Source organism: Triturus cristatus, chromosome 12 (assembly GCF_964204655.1).
Source record: "Triturus cristatus chromosome 12, aTriCri1.1, whole genome shotgun sequence".
Lineage (NCBI taxonomy): Eukaryota > Metazoa > Chordata > Amphibia > Caudata > Salamandridae > Triturus > Triturus cristatus.
Window position 1 is genome coordinate 270848062 of NC_140595.1, and position 22579 is coordinate 270870640.

Consider the following 22579-nt stretch of genomic DNA (forward strand, 5'->3'; position numbering starts at 1 on the left):
CTGTGATGTGGGCATGGTTCAGAGAGGTCTTGATGGGCCAATTGGGAGGGGGAGCATTATCTGTGACTACAAACCCCATCATGCTTTTGGATACTCTCACTTCACCAGCCTACCCACTATTTCTTCCTGTCAGTCAGCTTCACTGTGAGGTAGTGTGTTTGTGGTGGCAAAATGTTTGACAGTGTTTATTTAGATTTGTGCCACTGCCATGCTCTATTTGTTGGTAGGTATGTACATGTCATGACACAGTTACAAATCACTATGAGATGGCAGGTATTGTGTTTGTCTGACTAGCATACACATCTTGGGATGATTATCTATTGGTTACTGCGGCTTTGCTAATGGTGCATGGTTTCACTGTCCCCTTGACAGTGATGTGTGTGTATTGCCACACAATATTGAGTATATTGGTTGTGTACTCTCCAGGCTCTGGTATGTCTGATAGACCATGGACGCTCTCTGGTGGTAGGATGTCCCGCACCTTCTCCTCCCAGGACCTGAAGTATACTGGTTTGGCAGGAGGGCCACCACCAGTGCGCTGACTCAAGGCATGATCCTTCTCGAGGAGCTTCTTGACCCTCCTGCGCACATCATACCACCTGTTCTGGATGTCATCCTTTGTGCGCAACGTTGGTGCTTGTGCGTTGACCTTGTGCACAATCCTCACCCACATCTTTGTTTTCTGTGACATGGGGGTCCTTTGGACCAATGTACCAAACAAATGTGGCTCTACTCTGAGGATTTCATCTACCAGGACTTCTAACTCACTATCTGTGAACTTTGGATTCTTCTTTGGGGGCATAGTGATGGGTGGTGGTGGGGAGTGATGTGTGTGTGAGGGTGCAAGTGAGGGTGGGTGAGTGTCAGTTTTGCTGGGTGTATGTGAGAGAGCTTTTGGAGAGGTGCTAATGGTGTGAAGGTTGTGTGATGGGTGAGTTGTGAGTGTGTCTGTGGTTGCTGTCTGATGGTGTTCTCTGCTGGCTGATCTTTTGAATTTGTAAAGGATCATGGTAGTGATTTTTGGCCTTTATATAGGTGGAGTTGTGGGTGTGTCTTTGTTCCAAGTTTAAAAAAATATATATTTATTGACTTTGTCATTGCTTGTTTGGTCCTTTTTGTTGTATTTTTTCCTTTGTGTTTTTTAAGCATGAAGGAGACGTTCTTCTGACCGAGACGGACGTTGATGTTGGCTCGTGCGGGCTTCTCCGAGTCTTTCACGCTGACTTTCTTCTGTGTTTCATACGCCTCAGTCGCGGAGATCTCTATTTCTTCAGGTCCCTGTTTTCTGTGCGTGTCGGTCATGCGGCTTGAGCCCCATGCGAGTCGGTCTAGTTTTACACGCATTGCATCGTACTGCGCGGGTTGGACATCGCGGGTACGTGTCGGTCGGGTTAATTCCTGGTGCGTGTCGGTCGGTGCGAATCGCGTCCCGTTTCCGGGCGAATCACTGGTTTCCGTACGGCTCGGTCGTACGGCTTGTATTCCGTACGAGTTGGTTGTATGTCACAGGCGTTGCATTGTACTACACGGGTCGTACGGTGCCTGTACGTATCAGTCGGACTCTGTTCCCGGTCTGTGTCGGTCGGTTCGATTTCCAATCGGAATCGACCCCTTAATGTGGGATTCTTTGTGGGGAATGTTATGTACATCAGCAGCAGAATGTTGGGGACCTCAGATGAGAGTGTCATTTACCAGGTCTGCTGCTGGTATGGACATAACATTCTCCACAAAGAATCCCACATTAAAAGGGAAAGTTACAACAAGTTCCATTGCTGAGCCAAGTCTTCTTCATTTGTGTAAAATGCCTCATATTCGTACTTGAACATCCCTGGATGGAGGTATCATGGAAGATGATGGATACCTTTCTTAAAATGGGATAGTGCTTATGTACTTAGGTAATGACGTGTTTTATTCTGATTTGTCAAGAAAATTACTTGTGGTTCTACTGTTTGACTAATTTATTTTTCAAGAATTGTATATAAGAATGCCTTGAATTCGGGGGTGAGCCAGAACACATTCCTTTTCTACATTTGACCCTTCATAGCATTGATTCTGTACCACTTTATTTTGAGATTGTTTTTTGTGCCACAAACCGCTTTAACTTTTCCTCGGATTTAGAACTCAATTATTGAGTGGTCCCAATTATTTAATTTACTACTCTGCTAAACTGATATTGGGCAGGCTGCCTTTTAATGCAAGATCAACCTGAGGAGACCCGTCTGAGGTAAGCGTTTCAGTGATCTTACATTTTTGGGGTGCCCTGAATATTGGGGATCAGTTCTGCTTCAACACTATTTTAGCATTATCACATCATTAAAACCACTGCCATCAATTGTTTTTTGACCATCGTCTACTTATCTTTAGGGTTCAAAGTAAAACTTGAAACATTGAAAGAAACTACCATTGCTCTAGGTTCCCATGCCAGCTCAAGGCCTTGCACCATCAACAAGACTAAAGAGGTAGAAACTCTGTGCATACAAGCACCAGCTTGGATACTACCAGAACGGCAGACTAGTAAGAAAAATAAATAAAGAGGAAGAAAGGACAACTACCAATGCAGGCTTGATGTTTACTTTATTTAATCACTGACTTTTGTGTAAATAAATCAGTTATACTGGGTAATGACATACTTCAATCTCTGTGCTCATCTTATCAATACCCTCTTTGGATCTGTATCCATGCCCTACATGTAACGATGTTAGGCAAAGGGCCTACATATTCAGTCCTTGGGCTCTTTGGGATACTTACAGATATGTAGAACGGTATATCAGTACCTGTATTTACACAGACCAACAGTCTTGCATGCGTGCAGGACAAAAGACATACAGGCACACGTGCATCTACCTGGAGCCATACATTCAGCGAAGACAGCATACATACTGGCACACATGAATGATGAGATCCAAGAATAGACAGAAGGATAAACAGTAGACGAATGTATCAACACTCATTACATCTTTGGTCTCTAAAATAAGAAATAATTTTTGTGGGTACTGGTATTCCCTTTTCTCTGTGCCTAACCAAACAGCATTTTCTTTGAGATGATCACCTGAATATATCAATACCTTTCACACAGCATGCCATTCCATCCTTGGCCCCTTTTGTGTAATGAGAAATATGATGCTTTGCAATTCAGAACCTGAATCTTTCAAGCACAATATTACAGACTGGCAGGGTTCATTTAGACCTGGCAGGTGGCTTCGTAACTCCTAAAATGCACTGCTTCAAAAATGTCTTAACTTGTGGGCTTACAAGAGAACTCTCTCCCATTTATAAACTTTTATTAATACATGTTAAGTTTCTGCACAAAATATACTATCAATCAATCAATCAGGGAATTGTAAGAGCTCTACTCACCCGTGAGGGTCTCAAGGCCCTGAGGGGGGGGGTCCATATTTCTGTTTAGCCGAAAAGCCATGTCTTGAGGGTCTTCCTGAAGGTGTTCAGGGAGGGGGCGCGTCTGATGTCTGCCGGTAGCTCGTTCCAGGTCTTGGCTGCAATGTGAGAGAAAGATCTTTCGCCTGCTCTGGCTCTGTGGATGCGCGGGGTTTCTGCCAGTGCGAGGTTGGCAGATCGGAGGTTTCTTTGGGGTGCCTGGATGTTGATTCTGTCGTTGAGGTATTTGGGTCCGTTACCCCTTTCTCGCTAAAAGAAATGGGCCTTTGAGCAGACGCATGCTGTGCCAGGAGCGGAGCAGAAAATGCTGATTTTATTCACCTGATCGGGAACTGCCCACAGTTTCCTCGTTCAGGGTGGACATTCATGATGCCCTCACAAAGATGACTGGTATAATCGTCTGTCCAAGTGTGGAAATAGTCCTGATGGGATACATCAAAGACTTCCCCCTGACATGTCTCATTTTCTTGGCGTTGACTTTTCTGCTGGGTAAAAGAAGAGTGGTGATGCACAGGGGGAGGGTCTCCCTGCCAAAAGCTACACCATGATTAAAGACGTGGTGTACTTCTGGAGCTTGAGACATTCTGGGACTATATGCCACCAACCGCCCGGCCCAAAGACATATGGGCTCCACTCCAAAAGTATTTTCTGAGAGTGAACCCGCTGCTGTGGGAGAAATACCAGGCAAGGAAAATGGCACAGGCCCCTCAGGTAGGGCCTAGACAGACTTTCGAATGGCTGATGTCTCACCACATGGATTTAACAACTATAACCACAGCTTGCATGGATGCCGACTCAGTTGAAAGAGGGATGGCGCCCATTGCTTATGGACCACCTAAGGTCCGCTGTTAACAATTAACATGATTATAATGTCCAATGCCAGCTGATCTCTCTCTGGCCACTGTTCCACGCATCTAGAAGACCAGAATGGGAGGAAAGTCCTTCGCCTACCTCGCACCCAAGACCTGGAACGACCTCCCCCTGCACCTCCAGCAAGTCCCCACACTGCTCCAGTTCAGACAGGACCTCAAGACCTGGCTCTTTGGACGACCCCAGCACTCAACAGAGCCGCCCGCCCCCTTTTCCCCCCAGCGCCTTGAGACCCTGGCGGGTGAGTAGCTGCACTTTACCAACCCCTGATTGATTGATAATGAGTACAGGTCAGAGTACTACCCGAGCTGTTTGTTTGTATTACTTTAAAATACATAAATAATGGTTTAAAAATGCCTTAACTGAGTCTTTGTATATGAGATGGTTTGGCAGTCATACACGTAATTCATCAGGATTCATTTTCTGCACATACCTGGTGTTTATGCTTTTCATAGTTTCACTTATTTTTGTTTTCCTTCTTTTAAAGAAATTAAATGTCTCCGAGGATGCTTTGCTCTCAAATCTTCTCTGGCACCCTCTACTTATGTTCCATTGCACACAATGGGTCTTGTTAAATATATTCTGTTATTGACATAATAACTGAGCCACTTTGAAATGTATGACTTATTTTAGCTATGCCACAATATGCCTGCCCCAAAATGATTTGTGTAACAATAGAGTTTGTGTTTTTCTTTGTCTATTGGATAAGTTCTTTCCTCGTATTTTCTCATTGTGCAGGGAATCCCTCATCCCTGCCATTATTCTTTCATACGTGAATTATGTCAACTCTACTTAGGTAAACCCAAATCCCTGGCAATTAAACTACAACCGTGTGAAATGTAGTGGCACGTCTCTTTCTTGACTTGCATCATTAGACCTGTACGTCAATTCTGTCTGTTGTATTGCATTGGCGCCTGCCTGTTTAAGAGAACGGTATTCAAGAGCCTATCTTTCTGTCCAGAGACCCAGTCTATTTACAGTCTAAATTCATGCTCTACCAACCTATTAGATAGCTTCAGTCTGCCTGATAGGCCCCAATCGTCTCATCCCTGTAAGAGCCCAGCATCGATGGTTCCTCCAGTTTACTGTCCTAGAGAAGCAGTACTAGTTTATTGTGTTACCATTCAGACTCCCACCGGGCAGCTGTTTTTTACAAAAACATTTGCATTCCTAATGGCCCTTCTCCTCCTTCAAAGTGTGAAAGTTTGCTCCTACTTTGTTTAATTCATTCTTCATACTCTGTAGAGGAAATTGCTATTATTAGGGATGAGAAGGTGATTGTATACAATAGCACAGATTCCCATAAATTGGAAGAGGTCCTATCTGCTTTTTATCAGGATGAAATTGGAATTAGACATGGGTGCAGTGCAGCCTTTTTCCAGGAGGAGCCAGTGAGTTTAAAAATACAGCTCGGAAACATGCTGCCAATGGTCCAGCATGCCAGTGGCTCAGAGTCTAGCCCACATGGCATTTTGAACCTCTGATGTATTTGTGTCACCGTTACCTGTGGTGCAAGCAGAGCAGGACTGCAAATGGTGGTTGTCCAGGCACAATGAAGTTTACTTTTAGCTTGTTTAAAGCTGACTTATGACATTAGAACGACGGCCTTAGATGCTATAGCCACTGGTCATGGGTATTCTCTTAAATTCGATCACACGCATGATAAGGAGTATTATTTGCGGAAATTAATAACGATAATTAAAGGTGGTGTAGATAGAAAGTAAGGCTGACCAAGGTCTGTCGTATTTACCTCTCCGAACTGATAAGTGGAGTGCTTAAGAAGGTCGTATGCCACATTATCGAGGTCAATAACATTTGCCTCTGCCTATATGCACTACAGAACATCAACTGTAATGATATTACATGGGAAAGCACATATATGGAAGTACCGATGCATTATTATTTTTCACTCCACATCTATATACCTTGGTGAAATGCTTGTTGTCAATCTTCTGGTGTTGATGTAAGTGCAGGTTAATATTAAAAACCTCAATACTTTGGTAAAATATGAGGGGGTGTTATGTGTCGTAGGCAGGCCCACATAGAACCAATGTCATCTTTTATCATGGACACGTTTTCTTAGGTTGCCTTCCCTTTCACACACTAACCTTTTACACACATTTGCATGCCTGACAATGTTGAATTAGTTTCTCTGAAACTGCTTCGCTTACAGATTTTGCTTCGTCTAAGATCACCATTCCGTGAACACCACTTACAAGGCTTTTTGACACACAGGGGTATGTTCTCAAGAACGTGTGATAACCATTGCAAAAGTTACTTAACGCAACCTCCAATGTCGCAGTCTATCACGGGAAAATTATGCTGTGTTAACGTAGCATTCTCAACACGGCGGCACCATGCGATATTCCCCAGATAACGCGTCAACTGACCGCGTTAAAATCAATGCCACGTTGCAAAAATGCAAAATGCAAATGCAAAAAAAGCTGCAATGAGGCCAATCGTGATACAAAAATCTGAGAAAACCAGCTACAGGCCTGCTGTTCACATGCGTCAGGCGGGAACAATCACCATAAAAGTAGAAAAAAACCTGACAAACAAATGACAAACAACAGCCAAGCACAGTGGATGTTGCCGGAGCAAGTACGGAGGAGAACCCAAACTCCACAAGCCCCCTGGAGGACCTGCCTGCAACCTCGGGGTCAGGGAAGGGCAAGGAGTAGAAGAGTAGGAAGAAGCGCTTCAGTCCACAGGAAAACCGGATCCTGATAACGGAGGTGGTCGAACACCTTCAACAACTGTTCGTCACCTCCACTGTGTCATTGGCAACAAAAATTTGACTCTGGCAGTCCGTCGTGGACAAGGTGAATGCAGTCGGAGTGCTGAAGAGGACAATAGATGAGGTCAAGAGGCGCTGGAATGATGTCAAGCGCAAAACCAAGCTGAAACTCGCCAACAACCAGAAGGCAGAAATGCAGACTGGAGGTGAGGCTCCTGCACCACAAGAGTAGCTGGACGACATGGAGGAAATGGTGTCCACAGTCATCAGTGGGGAGACAGTGGCTAGAGTCGGGGGACCGCACACTGCTCAACAGGACTGGACACAACAGCAAAAGGGTGAGTAACAACCAGGGACTGGGGTGACGGGGGGAGATAGGCACAATGGCACACATGCACAATTGAGATGAGCACATCTGCGGAAAAACCATGCCCCAGACCCCAACTCACACCTAGAGACCAATGTAGCCAAGTATGCTACATGTCAGCACTGTACAAGCACAGAAGTCAAAGGCACAGCGCATGAAAGGGATAAGTGGCAGCAAAACAGAGCAGCAGGGCCCCCGCCAATGCAGCACACACACATAACATTCTGAGCACATCAACACTGACAACAAAGTGGCACAAACCGCAACACGTCCACAACAGAACACAGGACACAACTGGGGCCTACTGGGTGTAGACACTGGACAATCACAAGTGGCATTGCAGGGAAATGTGAGTAGACAATGTACAACTTCAAACACACATCCGTGATGTTGAAATGTCCACCGTCCCGCAGCAAATAAGCAGCCCCTCCAAAACAGCCACGATGCACACAGTCATGCAGTCTGTATGTGAACATGTACAATCCGACAACACACACATGAACACATTGTCAAACTGCATCTCCCCTTCACATTGCAGAGGGACAATCAACACCTCCTGCAGAGCAACCCGAACTTCTCTTCTCTGATGACGAAGAGGACCACCACAGCTTTGACTCCGATGCCCTCCAAGAGTTCATTGACAGTCTCCGCAGCCCACCTCCAGGAGCAGGCCAGCCCAGCTGCAACGGGGACACCCCACCCCCTGCACAGACCACCCAGCAGGCAGCAACCACCACCACGGCTGCCTTCCAGGACCCCCACGAAGAACACATGGCCTTCCAATGCAGTGTGTTGGTATGCCAGGAGTAGCTGGCTGAACAGGTGCGGGTGGGCTTCGACCACATGGCAGACAAACTAGATGCCATACATGGGTGTCTAAGTCCCATCAGGGACCACTCACAGTCCCTAACGGACACCCACAGTCAGTTCCATGCCCTCCAATGAACCATGGCTGACATCGCAAGAGTCCTGACTATGAGACAAGAACGACTGTCTAGTCAGAGTGGCTCCAGTGGGCTCGCCCGGGAGTTGGGACTCATGCGGAGGCTCATGGAGACCATGGAGCGGGCCAATGCGGAAAGAGCGGCTGCCACGGCTGCACACCAGCGAGAGGTAGCTGGGTTCCACAATGACCTCAAAACCATCCTCATGGCATTGCTGCCACAAGGCCTTGCGCCGATGCATGCTGCTGCTACCACTACATACACATCTCGGCCCCCTGAGGTGTCACTGCCACACAGTGCTGGAGAAAGGTCAGCACCACCCACACGTGAGGCACATGAGACAGCAGAGGACGAAGATGCGGATGAAACCGCCTTACTGGTACGGAGAAAACTGTAGCATTCATCTCCGCCATATGGCCGGTTTTAGTTTGGTTCTGCCCTCTGCATCATCACCTTCTACTGTCCCCGATACACCCTGTGACACTCACCTTGTACCTCGCAATGGACTGCCATATTCTATTTGATCGCCAATGACATAGCTAATAGACTGCGGAGTGAACTCTTCCCCTCCCTTTGGACTTGTCATTCCCTGAAGGACTCTGGCTGGCCCTCCACGGGCCAACATTGTAAAGTGGGCTTTGCATGGCCCTGTACTGCTCCAGATGCAACACTCCACTGAATGTACATTAAACATTCCGAATCACACAGATGTGTCATGTCTATGGTCTTTTCAAGTGTGGTAGTATGGACGAATGTAGGGTCAGTGAATTCCTCTTACATCCATGTGGCTCATGTCGTTGGACTTGGGTCACAGGGTGGCACATTGCCGAATGATGTCAGGGTGGCGCCGACGCAACAACAGCGACACATGCATTTGTTACTTCCTTGTCCAGCCCCATACGGAACAATGCCCAGAACCCCGGGGTCATTGTTCAAACCCTTACGCTGGACTGGCATACACCTGGCCAGCCCACTCCACTTAAGCTAACAGGGGGGGACGACAACGCTAGATGTCCCAGGTCTTCCCTGTAGGGATCTGCTGCTCACAGGTCTAGTTGTCTGCATGCCACTGCCACTCCCTCACGGCTGGTGTACCCCTACGCCACACCCATCCAGCAAACGCGTCACAGCACATGTGACCCTGCCAATAAAAAGGGCCGGGCGCACGTGCTCGACGCCATTTCCAGCCTCTCTTGGGGTGTATCCATGTGGTGTGCATGTAGGCATGGGGGCCCAGGTGCCTGTGACATCACATTCCGCAGGCCTGGAGGTGACATGATGTCGCCCGCACCACGATACCCAATCATAGAGGGTCCATGACTTGCGGGGCACGGACTTGGTGGCTCCGGATACACTGCGGCCAGCACAGGCACACCGCCACGGGACAGTGACTTTGGGGGCACTGAGGTAGGGGCACCGTAAGTGCTGAGCACGTGTGCAGCCTGCGATGATGCCCCGTCCCGGTGATCCGGACTGCTCAGGTTTTGTGTGCCCTGTTGGCCCGCAGTGTTCTGCCACATGACGTCGCATCCTGGATCACAGAGTTAGTGGCACCTCAGGGGCTGAGCGGGTGTGCAGCCTGCGATGATGCCCTGTGCACTGGTATGTCCTCTGCCTTGGCGAAATCAAGACCCAGCATCAAATGTGAGACCTGGTGGCCTGTGGAGTGGGGCTGCATGATGTGGATGGTGCCATGTCCGTGGGATCCGGGCTTGTGGCTTGCAGCAGCATGTGATGGGCCCTCCTTTGTACACGCCGGTGGCGGACGGTGAGCAATGAGGCCTGGGTGCGCAGGGGCGGGCATGCACCGCTGGGCGGTGGGAGGGGCTGGGGTGCGTCTGCCTGGGTGTGCAGGGGCAGGCATGCACCGCTGGGTGGCGGGGGGGCTGGGGTGCCTCTGCCTGGGTGCACAGGGGCGGACATGCGATGATGTCTTACGCAATTCTATGTACTGTGCCATTCATGTCTCTGGACTCTGTTTCAAATGACGGGTCTGTCTCAGATGTGTGACCTGGTGAACTGCACTACATACCGGCACATGGTTGGAGACACACCGGTGGCAGCAGGTGCGCAGTGTGGCCTGGGTGCGCAGTGTCGGCACTCTCTCTCCCTGTCCCTCTCTTCTTCTCTATCTCTCTCTCCCTGTACCTCTCTGTCTGTCTATCTCTCTCTCTCTCCCTGTCCCTCTCTGTCTGTCTATCTCTCTCTCCCCCTCTCTGTCCGTCTATCTCTCTCTCCCCCTCTCTGTCTGTCTATCTCTCTCTCCCTCTCTTCCTCTCTCTCTCCTTCGCTCTCTCTTTGTCCCTTGATGTGTGCAGGACACACCTTCTCATCATGATTTTTGTCTTGCAGGCTATGACCTACGGATTGTCCCGAGGGGAGCCGCCATATGTCTTCATTTCTGTTCTGTGTTTATTTTAATAAATTATCATTTGTTGCTTCGAAGGTGAATGTGTGATGCTCATTTTTGTGACGACACATGCATGTCACCAGGTGTGATTGTGCGACTTCAGGTGAATTATTTGGTACATGATTCAGTGTAGCTGATGTGGCATGTCCTTGGCGGGGGGGGTGCCGGGGAGGGGGGGTCATCTGGGTGGTGGCCGTGGGTGTTGTTGCCCTATTGGGGCTACGGGCTGCATGTTCAGTTGCCCGGGTGCATCAGTTGTTCTTCATGTTTGGCTCTGGACCGGGCTCCCTTTTGTGGTGCAGACTGTCGTCTGACTTTGCACCAGCTCTCAGCAGGCATTAGTTTCCTGGTGCTAACGCGGCTTATCGCCTGTTTTGTGTTCTTTTCGCCGATGTGGCTGGTCATTGAGAATGTTGCGGAGTGGTGTTGTTGCGGCTTTTCGCACAGGAACGCCTTCTCTGCCTCTCATTAGCGATAGTTGCCGGGGTCATCTGTGGCGATGTTTTTTTCGTCTGCTATCGCCGGACAACTGGTGCTATGGGCTGTTAGCACCAGCTTGTGAATGGGGGGATAAATTTATCTTGACTTTGGCTGTGAAAAAGTGCCGTTAACTCGGCGATAGCTCCTTGAAAATATGCCCCACATTGAGCAAAGGTCGTTCTATTTTTCATCCACGGGGTGACATGGCTATCTATATACCAAAATAATGCTGGCTTGCACAGGACTCGCAAGGATGCATTTCATTATAAATAGGGCTCCCGGTTGTAGGGTATTTATTTTTTTAACATTTCCATCTGTATTAATCCATATTTATTTTGTGTTTTGTGTATAAATGAAGTTGTAAAACTGTAAATTTCCATATTTATTTAACTGATAGGACACACACTCATACTTTCAAATCCGTTGTGATTTAGGTATTTCAGTTGGAAAATATTATGTAACAATATATCTACTAAATATTAGCTTTATACCACAAATTTATGTTGACATATGCCATTATTTAAAGAAATGTCATTCTGTTTTTAATTTCCCATGCTGTCCACCTGCTCAGCTGTTCGGCTACAATTTATGAAAGACAGCTCTAGTAGTCACTTAAAAGAAGCACAATTTTCTGTATTTATCCACTTTTAAAAATAAATGCAGACAGAAAACACATAGTTTTCTGTCTGTATTTATCTGTAAATATCCGTAAAAACTGAAAACAGGGAGCCTTAATTGTAAATCAACAACCATTTCCGGGTTTAGGAAAAGGAGTGCTTTGCTGATATTGACAAGGTCTCTACAAACAGATGCTTCGGCCCAGCTGCTTGCTGACTTCCTGCAAGGGTGTCCAGCTCGTGATCACGATGGGAACTTACATTCTTTTCCATCAGGTAACCAGGGTTGGATCATCCATTATGGGGATTCTTGGCTGTACATATACACACTCACCCTAGAAACCTAGGTTAGGGACTGAATAGTAGGATTACGACCAGCCTTCTATCCCACCGGTATGATGGTTTAGAGGGGAGTTAGACCAGAGTCCCTGACCGTGCATTTCTAGTCACCTCCTGTCCACAATCTCATTGGATAATCCTCACTTGACTTCCGGAATATGCGCCCTCCTCTTCTTATTCTTCTTTGTGCTACCGCTACCCTGGTGGCCCTTCCTCTCCCTATCATGGCTTCCATTCGAATTAGGTCGGGAGTTAACTGCTTCAAAGTCATTTACCCACCCAATATGACCAAAGCAGCAGCAAAACGGTTCAAGCACAACACCATTGAACAATTCCCTGATTCCCTCTTTGTTGATCAATTCCATAATGGGTGCCTAGGGAAAGTCAAAAATGACTTAATTTTTTTCACTCACAATATCCCTTCCTGGTCCACCAGCTTCTTCAATTCCTTCAAAGTCTCTTCTTCCTCATCTATCCCGCATGGACAGCGGCTAAAAATTTCCCCCTCCACTAGCTTTAATGGCTCTCTCACCATTACACTTTACAATAATGGTACTGTCTTGATACAAGCTACAGACTCCTGTCTTTCCCTCTTTGATCATCTCTTCCACTCCCTTCGTCCAACCCTTACAACTATGATTTCTCCGGATTCTCCTTTGAGCTCATCTCCTTTCTCCCTTTCTCCCTCCCTGACTCCCCGATACTCGATCAGGCCGCGTTCCCGGGAGTCACAGGCCTACCCTTTGTTCCCCCTACCTTTGCTCCCTCCCCTCCCACCCCTCCCCCTTCCCAATTGGTTCCTCCCCCTAGCTCTTCTACCTTCCCTTCCCAACTGGTTCCTTCCCCTAGCTCTTATACCGTGCCTCCGGCATCCACTCCCCCTCCCCACCCTGCACCTGCCCGATTCTCCTACGCTCTCTCTCCTCCCCCCTAATCCAACCAACCTCCCCCCTTATTATTCCACCTGTTTTACAACCTGGTCTACCGATCAACTTTCCTTACCTTCCCCCTTCCCTCCCCCTGTCACCTCATCCCTTTCCGCTCTTCCCTGTCCCTCGTCCCCTTAATTCTTCTCTTCCACCTCCCTTCTCTCTTCAATCTCCCCTCCTTCTTCCCGTGCTTCCTAACCATGTCTCCTTCCTCGACAATTCCTTCCTCGTCTCCCCCTCACTCCACCTGTTGCCTGTCCCCCTTCAATCACCGTTCATAACTTACAGTACTTGTCCAGCTCCTTCCTCTCTTTTCTCCCCATACTTCTGGCCTTCCTTGGATCCCCCTCCCTCCCCCCCTTGTACAGCACCCTCTCCTCTCTTCTCCACGTACCTTTGGCATTCATCTAACCCCCTGTCCTCCCCTCCCTGTTCAGCCTCTTCTCCTCTCTTCTCTCCTTACCTTTGGCCTTCATTTGACCCCCTTCCGACTCCTCATCCTTCTCCTCCTATTTATGATCTCTACTCTTCCCCTCTGTTCAACACCAGTAATAATATTTCTCTTCCCACCTCTGTTTTATCATTCTCTCCTATCGCCCACCATTCTTCCCCACCTTCTACTCTTGCTCCCCAACTCCCCACCCATTCCACCACCCCTCCCCTCCCTCCTTTTCCCACTGTACTTCCTCCCTTTTCCCCCTCCCCCACCTCGCCCCGTCCTTCCTCACTCCCTCCCATTTCCCGCTCATCCATATCTCGCCGTCCTCAATCACCCTCTGCGCCACCTCCCTTATCCCGTTCCCCCACCCGTTCCCCCTCACCCTCCACACTCCTACCCTTTTCCATCAAACCACCCAACACTCCGTGCTCAGCTCTCCTCTCCCAAGAAAATAAACTTTAATCTCTCATCTCTTCCATTTCCCAGCTTGTAGCGGCCATCTCAATTTTAAGCGCTAAGATGTCCCCCTTCCCTAATACCCGCCCGAGGAGTTCCGTGCTCCCGCGCCCCAATAAAGCAAACCACAGTCTGTCCTCTACAGACATCTCCAACTCATTAGCCAGCTACAAGACCACCAGCGTCACTCCCCCTCTACCTTCATCTCCCATTAACTCTACGCAGTGCACTATTCAGACCATCTCCTCTGTCAGAACCTACCAGCCTCCCTCTTACCGGGCACCCTCATTCAAGAATCTTATCCCTATCTCCCTTAACAGCCCTAACACCCCATCACTAAAACAGTTGTGTCAGAACTGCACTGCTTGCTACACAACTGCAGATCTGCAATCAAACACAAATTGGAAATTTCGGACATTTTCACCCTCCAGAATCTTGACATGTTCTTCCTCACTGAGACCTTGTTTAATGACTCCTCTCATACTTTGTTTGATCTTCTGGTACCCACTGACTACTCTATCCTCAGAAATGACAGATCAGACAAAATTGGTGGCGGTGTCGCCATCATCTTCAGGAATTCTCGTCAAATGAAAGCCTTCCCTACCACCCTTTTCCGTACATTCGAATGCCTATCCCTAGAACTTCAAATACATCATGGCTCACCTTTTAGATTCCATGCCATCTACCACCCGCCCGGTAACTGCTCTTCCTTTGTGGAGGAACGCACTGACTTCATCAGTGACCAATTTTCTCAAAGTGACAGACAGATCTTCCTGGGTGACTTTAATCTCCATTGGGGCTCTTTGGAAGACTCGGCTGCCAACAAGCTTGCCACCTTTCTCTCAGCCAACGATCTCTTCCAACATTGCTCTGAAACCACTCATTCCAAGGGCTCAATTCTGGATCTTGTTATATCCAAAGCAGATCTGCTGACTACTGCTCCCCCCATCCATGTAGACTGGTCTGACCACTTCCTCGTTCCCTTCCGTTTTCATCTTTCGCATATTATAACTCTCGGCCAACCTAAAAGAGCTACTACCTGGTTACGCAACACTAAAAACATTGATTTTGACACTTTTTGTGACTCTGCTATGCGGTCACTTCCTAGACTTGACCATAACGTGGATGTCAACGCTCTCACCACTCAGTGCCTCTCAGTCCTAGCAGTTGAAATCGACAATGTCGCTCCACTCCAAAGCAAAAGGAAAAGACACACCCCCTCAGCACCTTGGTTCAATAAAGCTCTCTACAATGAAAGGAAAAACGTTAGAATCCTGGAGAAACATTGGAGAAAATCTCCTTCTACCTTCAATCTCTCTCTGCTACGTTCAGAAAGATCCAAATACCACAACCACATCTTCCATGAAAAAGCATCCCATTTCAGATCCCTCCTTGACTCAGCCAAAAACAGACCCAAAAAACTCTTTGACCTCATCAAAAACCCAAACTGTTCTCCCCTAAGTACTAAGCCAGAGGGCTCCACAAAGAAAGCAGCCGACTTCGCCATTTTCTTTGATGAAAAGGTCAAAGCACTGGTGGATCAAGTCGCCCACCCCACCCCCTTTGAGGAGCGGAAATCCTTAGTCACCTGGCAATACTTTGACGTCATCTCGGAAGATTACCTCCTCAAATGCATCCTTGAAACCAAACCATCCAACCACTCCTCTGACCCCATCCCTAGCATCATCGCCATCGATTTCTACACCCATACTCTCTCTTACTGGACCGGGCTAGTTAATCTCTTCCTCAGTCAAGGCTCCCGCCCTGTTGCCCTTAAATCAGGACAGGTTACCCATCTTCTAAAAAAACCCTCCGCTGATGCAACTGACCTCAACAACTTCCGCCCTATCACCAACCTTCCTTTTCTTTCGAATATCACTGAAAAATGTGTTGCGAAACAACTTTCCCTACATATTTACTCGATGTTTTCCAATCTGGCTTCATCCAAAATTGCAGCACTGAAATAGCCCTGCTGCAAGTGATTGATGATGCGTTGCATATACTCGACTCCGGGGAATCCTGTCTTCTGATTCTTCTTGACCTCTCTGCAGCCTTTTACACTGTTAATCACAGCACCCTCCTCAACACTCTACAACAGAGAATGGGATTGGATGGCACAGTGCTTAAATGGTTTGCCTCTTTCCTCTCAGACAGATCCCAAATGATTAAGATAGCGAACAGTCTTTCATCTCCATTGGCTGTAGGTCAAGGTGTCCCTCAAGGCTCTATCCTGGCACCCACTCTGTTTAATCTCTACCTGGAACCATTAGGGAACCTCCTAAGCAAATCTGGGATCCATTACCATCTTTATGCGGATGACACTCAAATCTACCTCAAGGTGTCTTCCGCACACGATCTCTCTTTACTCGACTCTACTCTCAACTCATCCACAACTGGATGTTAGCTCACCAACTCATTCTAAATCCCGCCAAAACTGAATTCCTCCTCCTTTTGACCTCTCTCTCACCTCCTCCTGTTCAATCGTGGATGGATCAGCTGAACCTGCTCAACAACAAACCCATCATTGTCGACAGCGCTAAATCTCTAGGTGTCATTCTTGACAAAAGACTCAACTTAATCTCCCACATCAACTCTATTGCCAAGAACACACGGTACCAGTTGCGCCTTCTATGGGGGATCCGTCGGTTCTTCCCGGAGAATGACTTAAAAACCTTTGTACAATCGCTGGTTCTCTCAAGACTGGATTATTGCAATTCTCTTCTGACGGGCCTACCCAAATCCCACCTCTCCCCTCTCAAATCCATCCTCCATTCAGCAGCTCGCTTCATTTCAGGGTCTAAACGAAGCGACCACATCACTCCTATCCTGTCCTCTCTTCGATGGCTTCCGATTGAGGCAAGATATATATTTACAAAACTGCCTGCATCACACACAAAGCCTTGCACATGTCCTCCCCTCGTTACCTGGCAAATAAATTGAAATTTTCCGGAGGCTCTCGACCCTCTCGTAATGCGGAAAAGCTTCTGCTTGAGCCCCCCGTCTTCAAAAGGGAAAGATCGATGGCGCAATCCTTCTCAGGCAATGCGGTGAGAATATGGAATTAACTTCCCCCATTGCTCCGTGCCACCTCCTCTACCCGAATCTTCAAAGCTGAACTCAAAACTCTTCTCTTCCAAAGACACTTTCAAAACTAATACTTTCATACCTCTTGGAAATTCGCTCTTCATTGTAAATTTGTATTTTTTCCTGTGCATCCCTCACCCCTGTGTGCTGTGTTGGATTTTGTGTTTGTGTACCCTTTATCCTCAGGCCCCTCTTGGAAGTTCACTCTTCGTTGTAAATTTGTATTTTGTCCTGTACATTCCTCACCCCTGTGTGCTGTGTTGGATTATGTGTTTGTGTACCCTTCATTTTTAGTCTGTGTAATGTTATATTCTGTACCACCTTTCTCTTGTAACGTAACTAGCTCTATCGTACAGCGCTCTGACACCTTTGGGTAATGTCCGCGCTTTATAAAAATGCACTAAATAAAATTAAAATAAAATAAACAAAAATTCTCTATATTGGATTTTATGTCTGCATATATGGATTGTTTTACCACCATAGAGCAGCTTTTTGTTCTGTTCATCATTTTGATCCTTCTAATAGCTTTCATTTTCTTCAGTCTATTAAACATTGCAGGATATATATTTCATACAAGAATCACGCTGGTTCAATAAATATTGAAAACGTCCCTCAGTTTATTTCCTTATATATTTCTCTGAGAGGACTAGAGCACGAGAGCCGGAGCATAGTGTTCTTGATCTGTTACCACGCTTCCTCGGGGGCCCGGGTTCTCACGTTCAGTGGTTCCCAGAACCATTAGCTGCCCAACTAGGTTTAGGGGGCTTATGGTGTCACTGTGAGCGACCTGGTACATAGGACAACATATCCTGAAGGGGTGCATAGAATGAGTGGTACCATCCCAACGTTTATGCTGTGCACTAGCACTCAGTTCCTACGGATAAATGTTTGCTTTGCTGTATTTCATTATTAAGTAAGAAAGGAAAGGGACAATGAAAAGGGGCATATATGTCATGAATAATCATTTCACAAGGCCCAACATCGATGCTTTGCAATGAATTTTAAGAGCTTTGTGGTATCTACTGTTAATTATTCTAGAAACATCTTTTTGAAAACACAGCTTGAATATACAATTCTTAAAAGAAAGTCTATTCCTACCATCAATCACACCGCTTCCTTGACATAGTAGGAAATACTTTCAGAGTTTCAAAATGTCCTTGGAAAAAAAAGTGACTCATTTTAAAAATAGAGGCAGATTCATGTATGAGAAAACCTGACTTTTGTATTCATGTCCTGCATCCTTGTCTGAAATAGACATGGATGCTAATAAATAATGCATTTAATTATTTAATGTTAATTATTGGAATACTAACACCTAGTGTTTGGGTTCAGTTCTGTTTATGCTTGAGGACACATGGCCCAGTTATTTACGGATGATCTTCATTACCCTGACACCGGATCTTCCTCATCACACTCCTTACCGATGGGGTTGCCTACCATTTTCCTGAACACTCACAAGTTAAAGTACCAAAATGGTTACCTATAATAACTGGGAAACCAACTTCAAACCTCTGGGAGAGAGGAAGGGTAACTAGGTCTGTGATGAGGAAGACCTGGAATTGGAGTGATGAAGATTACTGATAAGAACCAACCCAGGCCTTTACCTCCTCCTCCGTCTTCCTCACCCCAGTTCTGACTGATGCCCCAAAAATCCCCTGGTTGTCTTATATCAATACTACACTGGGGAATTTGTTTAATATGTCTGCATGGCTGGACCCTGCAAAAATATTAACTATTAAAAAGAAAGAAATTAAGTCCTCTTGTCTATCATTTAGACAAAACCGTAGAGCAAAAATGGAAATGAATAAACCAACTGTGGCTCTATACAAGACATATGTGTTAGAAGAGGGAATAAATGGTTATCTGTTGCATGTGACTCATGCACAGCACCGGTTTGTTTTTATTGAGGCTGAGATGTGGCATTGTACACTACTGTGTTGCATTCCCAAAAATGAAGACACGTCCTTTAGATAAGGTGATAATAAGAGTAAACAAAGCACGCTGCACTTTTTATTGTTCTGCAAATTTTATTGTAATTTTAGGAATTTTTATCTGAAGCCCATGTTTGTTAACCGTGGAATCAGGTCCCACAAATTGGCAATGAAATTTCTTGTTAGCTTAGAGGATCCTTTGACATGTTATAACACTGCCCTGTTTATTCTAAAATCAATTACTGCAAGGAAAAGTATTGAGCTATAAATTAATAATGGATAACAGCAAATGTTTGTATCTTTTAATACGCGCCAATTTTTATGTATTGTATTATTTGTGCTTTTATGGCTGTTTTTAATAGTCGAATAAAGATTTTGATGTTGATGATGATGACTGATGAAGTGAATTTATTGATTTAACATTTTGTGGAGTCACAATTAATTCATTTATTCCAGAACCATAACCCCAAAGTCAGAGGAAGAATCATCTCCCACATGCAGTCTATAGTGAGTCAGAAACATGTGAGGGGTAGACAGGAGATTAGGACATTAAAAAAAAGAAAAACACTTATCTTTCACTCCACAATGCGGTGAGCGCAAGATATATTTTTCTTTTTTATGTTATATTCCCTTGTCGTGTCGATTACCCTGCCACCCCACCGCTCTTACACGCACCGGCCACTCATGTGGGTAGACCACATGTCAAATGTCCTTCATTGATGCCCCTTTAAAAAGCTGTTGAAGTAGCCATTCCATGAGTGGATCTTCCCTGAACAGGTCGTGACAGAGCTTTCCATTCTGACTCATTAGTGGTGATAATGGTTGCTTTTAACCATCTACTCAGCTTGGAAGTCAATGGCTTCAAATATCAGCGGCCAGACCAAAACTAACAAACAAAGGCTTTACCTTCCCAACTTGAGCTGTTCTTTTGACTTAAACGTGATCAATGAACATCCAGAGTATGCAATTTCAGTTCTTCTGGGGATTGTGTATGGGAATGGAAAGAAGGGAGCACCAAGTCCTATGAGGCATTAAATGAAGCTCAAACTTTAAATACAGGACAGGTCTTAGAATCCCATTGTCTGCAAAAAAATGCAAAAAAGGGCAGAACAAAGAACCTAATTCCCCAATCCTCCGCCCTGAACATATTGCTAACAGACAAAATTTCATATATGATAACATTTTAAGATCCAATGTTTCCAGGGTTTTAAAGGGAGGAGATTGAATGGCCTTTAAGACTAAAGGGGGATCTCATGAGGGAGCTACCAACAATACCTGGGCATGTTCCTCCTGAATCTTCTTATTGACCATTGGTATCAGAGGAATCGGAGGGAAGGGACATAGTAACCCAGGAGGCCATACTATAGATAGGACTTCCACCACCCAACTTGTTCAGAAGGCTCTAGATAACAAAATTGCGGTAGGAGGGAATTCTCCTACGGAGCTAAAAGGTCCAACAAAGGGACCCTAGTTTCTCGGTTATCTCAAAAACATTCAGATGAATACACAAGAGGTTGGAAATGAGCGGCTCAGATGATCCATCTGAGAATTCTGTTTCCCTGGAAGGTAGACCACACTGAGATGGATTAGACTGCATTCTGTCCAAATGCCCATGCCTTGAGCCGCGCAGTATAAGTTTAGAGAATCTGTTCCTCCCTGGTGATTTATCAAGGCCCTGGCCACCATAATGCCCATTCTGATTTGGAAAGCATAACCTCTCAGAAGAGGGGGGAAATTTGTCAGTGTTAACTGTACTGTCTTTAAATCCTTCCAAATGGAAAACATTGAAGATGCCAAGGGATCCCACTTTCTCAGAATCTCACTTGAATCTAATGTTGCTCTCCACCCTGTCCCACATCTTTGGAGGCAGACGATGGAAGGGCTACCTCAGGTCGGGTTCTCTGTGATGAATCTGAGTTGTTGCCAGAATCAGGTGTTCATATTCCTGAGACAATGTGTTCCAATGCTTTAGAACAGGGATACTCAAAGTTAGGCCCGGGCGGCTTGTGGCCTACCAGACCTTTACATGCACACCCCCGGTGAAAAGCACAACTGGGCTGATCTTTACTTGGCTCAGCGCTAACATACACAAAGTTGTTAAATGGCCAAGCATTTATTTCCATGGTAACTCAAGTAAAGGAAAAGAGGCAAAGGCATCATTTACCAATTATCTTTAGAAAACACATTGAAAAAATCATGCAGCAAACAAAAAAAGAAAAAAAACCCCACTTAGAAACCTTTAGCTTCCCTCAAACTGTCAATACCATTATTAAACCAAGAAGCAGGTCAGTTTTAATGTGTACCCTCTGTATGGCCTAGGTTGTTGTAATACATGGAACAACATTATAGTTTATTAAACCAAACACAACAGAAGTTTTTGCACAGCACACTCCATGAAGTCAAGTATTTCAAAGTGCTCTCATATTTGAGAATAAAGAAAAAGGAGACAAATTGAAATAAAACAATTGCCTGGGATCACACTATTTGGTAAAATTTGGAGGTCGAGATTGATACCAGGTTTTCTGGTTTCACATTGTGCAACTCAACCACTACTTGGGTATTTCTTTTCCTTTCTCATTGACAAGAAAACATAATGCTTTGCGCATGAGGTTAAAGCTTGGATGGTGAACAGAAGCCACATAAACTTGGATTGTTTTGCAGGGATGGCTCCTCCGCGATGGCGGAGGAGCATCGCCCCACTGCTTTCAAGCAGTTCAGAAGCAAAAACATAAAATGCTAATAACTTTCAGTTATTATCAATTTGTGTTTGGCTGCTTTGTGGGCGGGTGAGGGGGGGGGGCTGCTCTGGTCTGCAATCAGGGCAGTGGAGGAGTGCTTTGCCCACTCCTAAAAGTGCGCAGTTACTGTTTGGTCGGCACTCTCGGGCCACCTAAACCAGTCATTTTCACTTCCTACTTCTCCATGCATGCTGCATTACAGCCTGCATGGAGAACATGCCCACCCCTCCAGACCCTGGCTGAGCGCCATGTCACTGCGCTCAGACCCATCAGAATGCCGCAATTGCAGCGTTCTGATTGGCTTAGGGGAGGGAGCCTGACTGCCTGGTTCTTGTTCTTACAATCGGAAGCAGGAGCAGGCAGCTCCAAGGAAAGTGATTTTTTTTATTTAATATATTTCCCTCCCTCCTGCAATCACGAACCCTTGCGCGACGCCCACCTCCCTACCCGCAAGTCATGCCGGCCGCTGCTGTTGTTTTGGGCTTCAAGACACCCTCGAGCTGATACTGACATCTGGCTCGAGCCTTCAGTGGCTCGCCCACACCTGTTACATAATGGCAATTAAGGGCATAAAGGCACACTAAGGTGCTGATTTGTGCCATATTTAAACAATTTGGTGTAGCAGAAGCACCAATGCTACACTGCAGGACTCTTAGTTTCAAGGTCCATACATTTCTCACTACACCATATTTTAGAGAGTGGATTGCGAGTGGGTGTTCTCTCCGTATGGCTCAAATTAAATGATTATTGGATTTAACAGCTCTGTGGTGGTTGTTGTTAATTTATTACAAACATCTCCTCGACAACACACCTCGATTAAAAAGAAGATTATTTCTACCATC

The 22579-nt window shown here is 46.2% G+C and overlaps 1 protein-coding gene across 2 annotated transcripts in view; it reads left to right on the forward strand.

The window, feature by feature from the left end:
* Window positions 1-22579, forward strand: part of LOC146775834 (coxsackievirus and adenovirus receptor-like) — a 271451-nt gene that overhangs the window by 78003 nt on the left and 170869 nt on the right. The window lies entirely within an intron of this gene.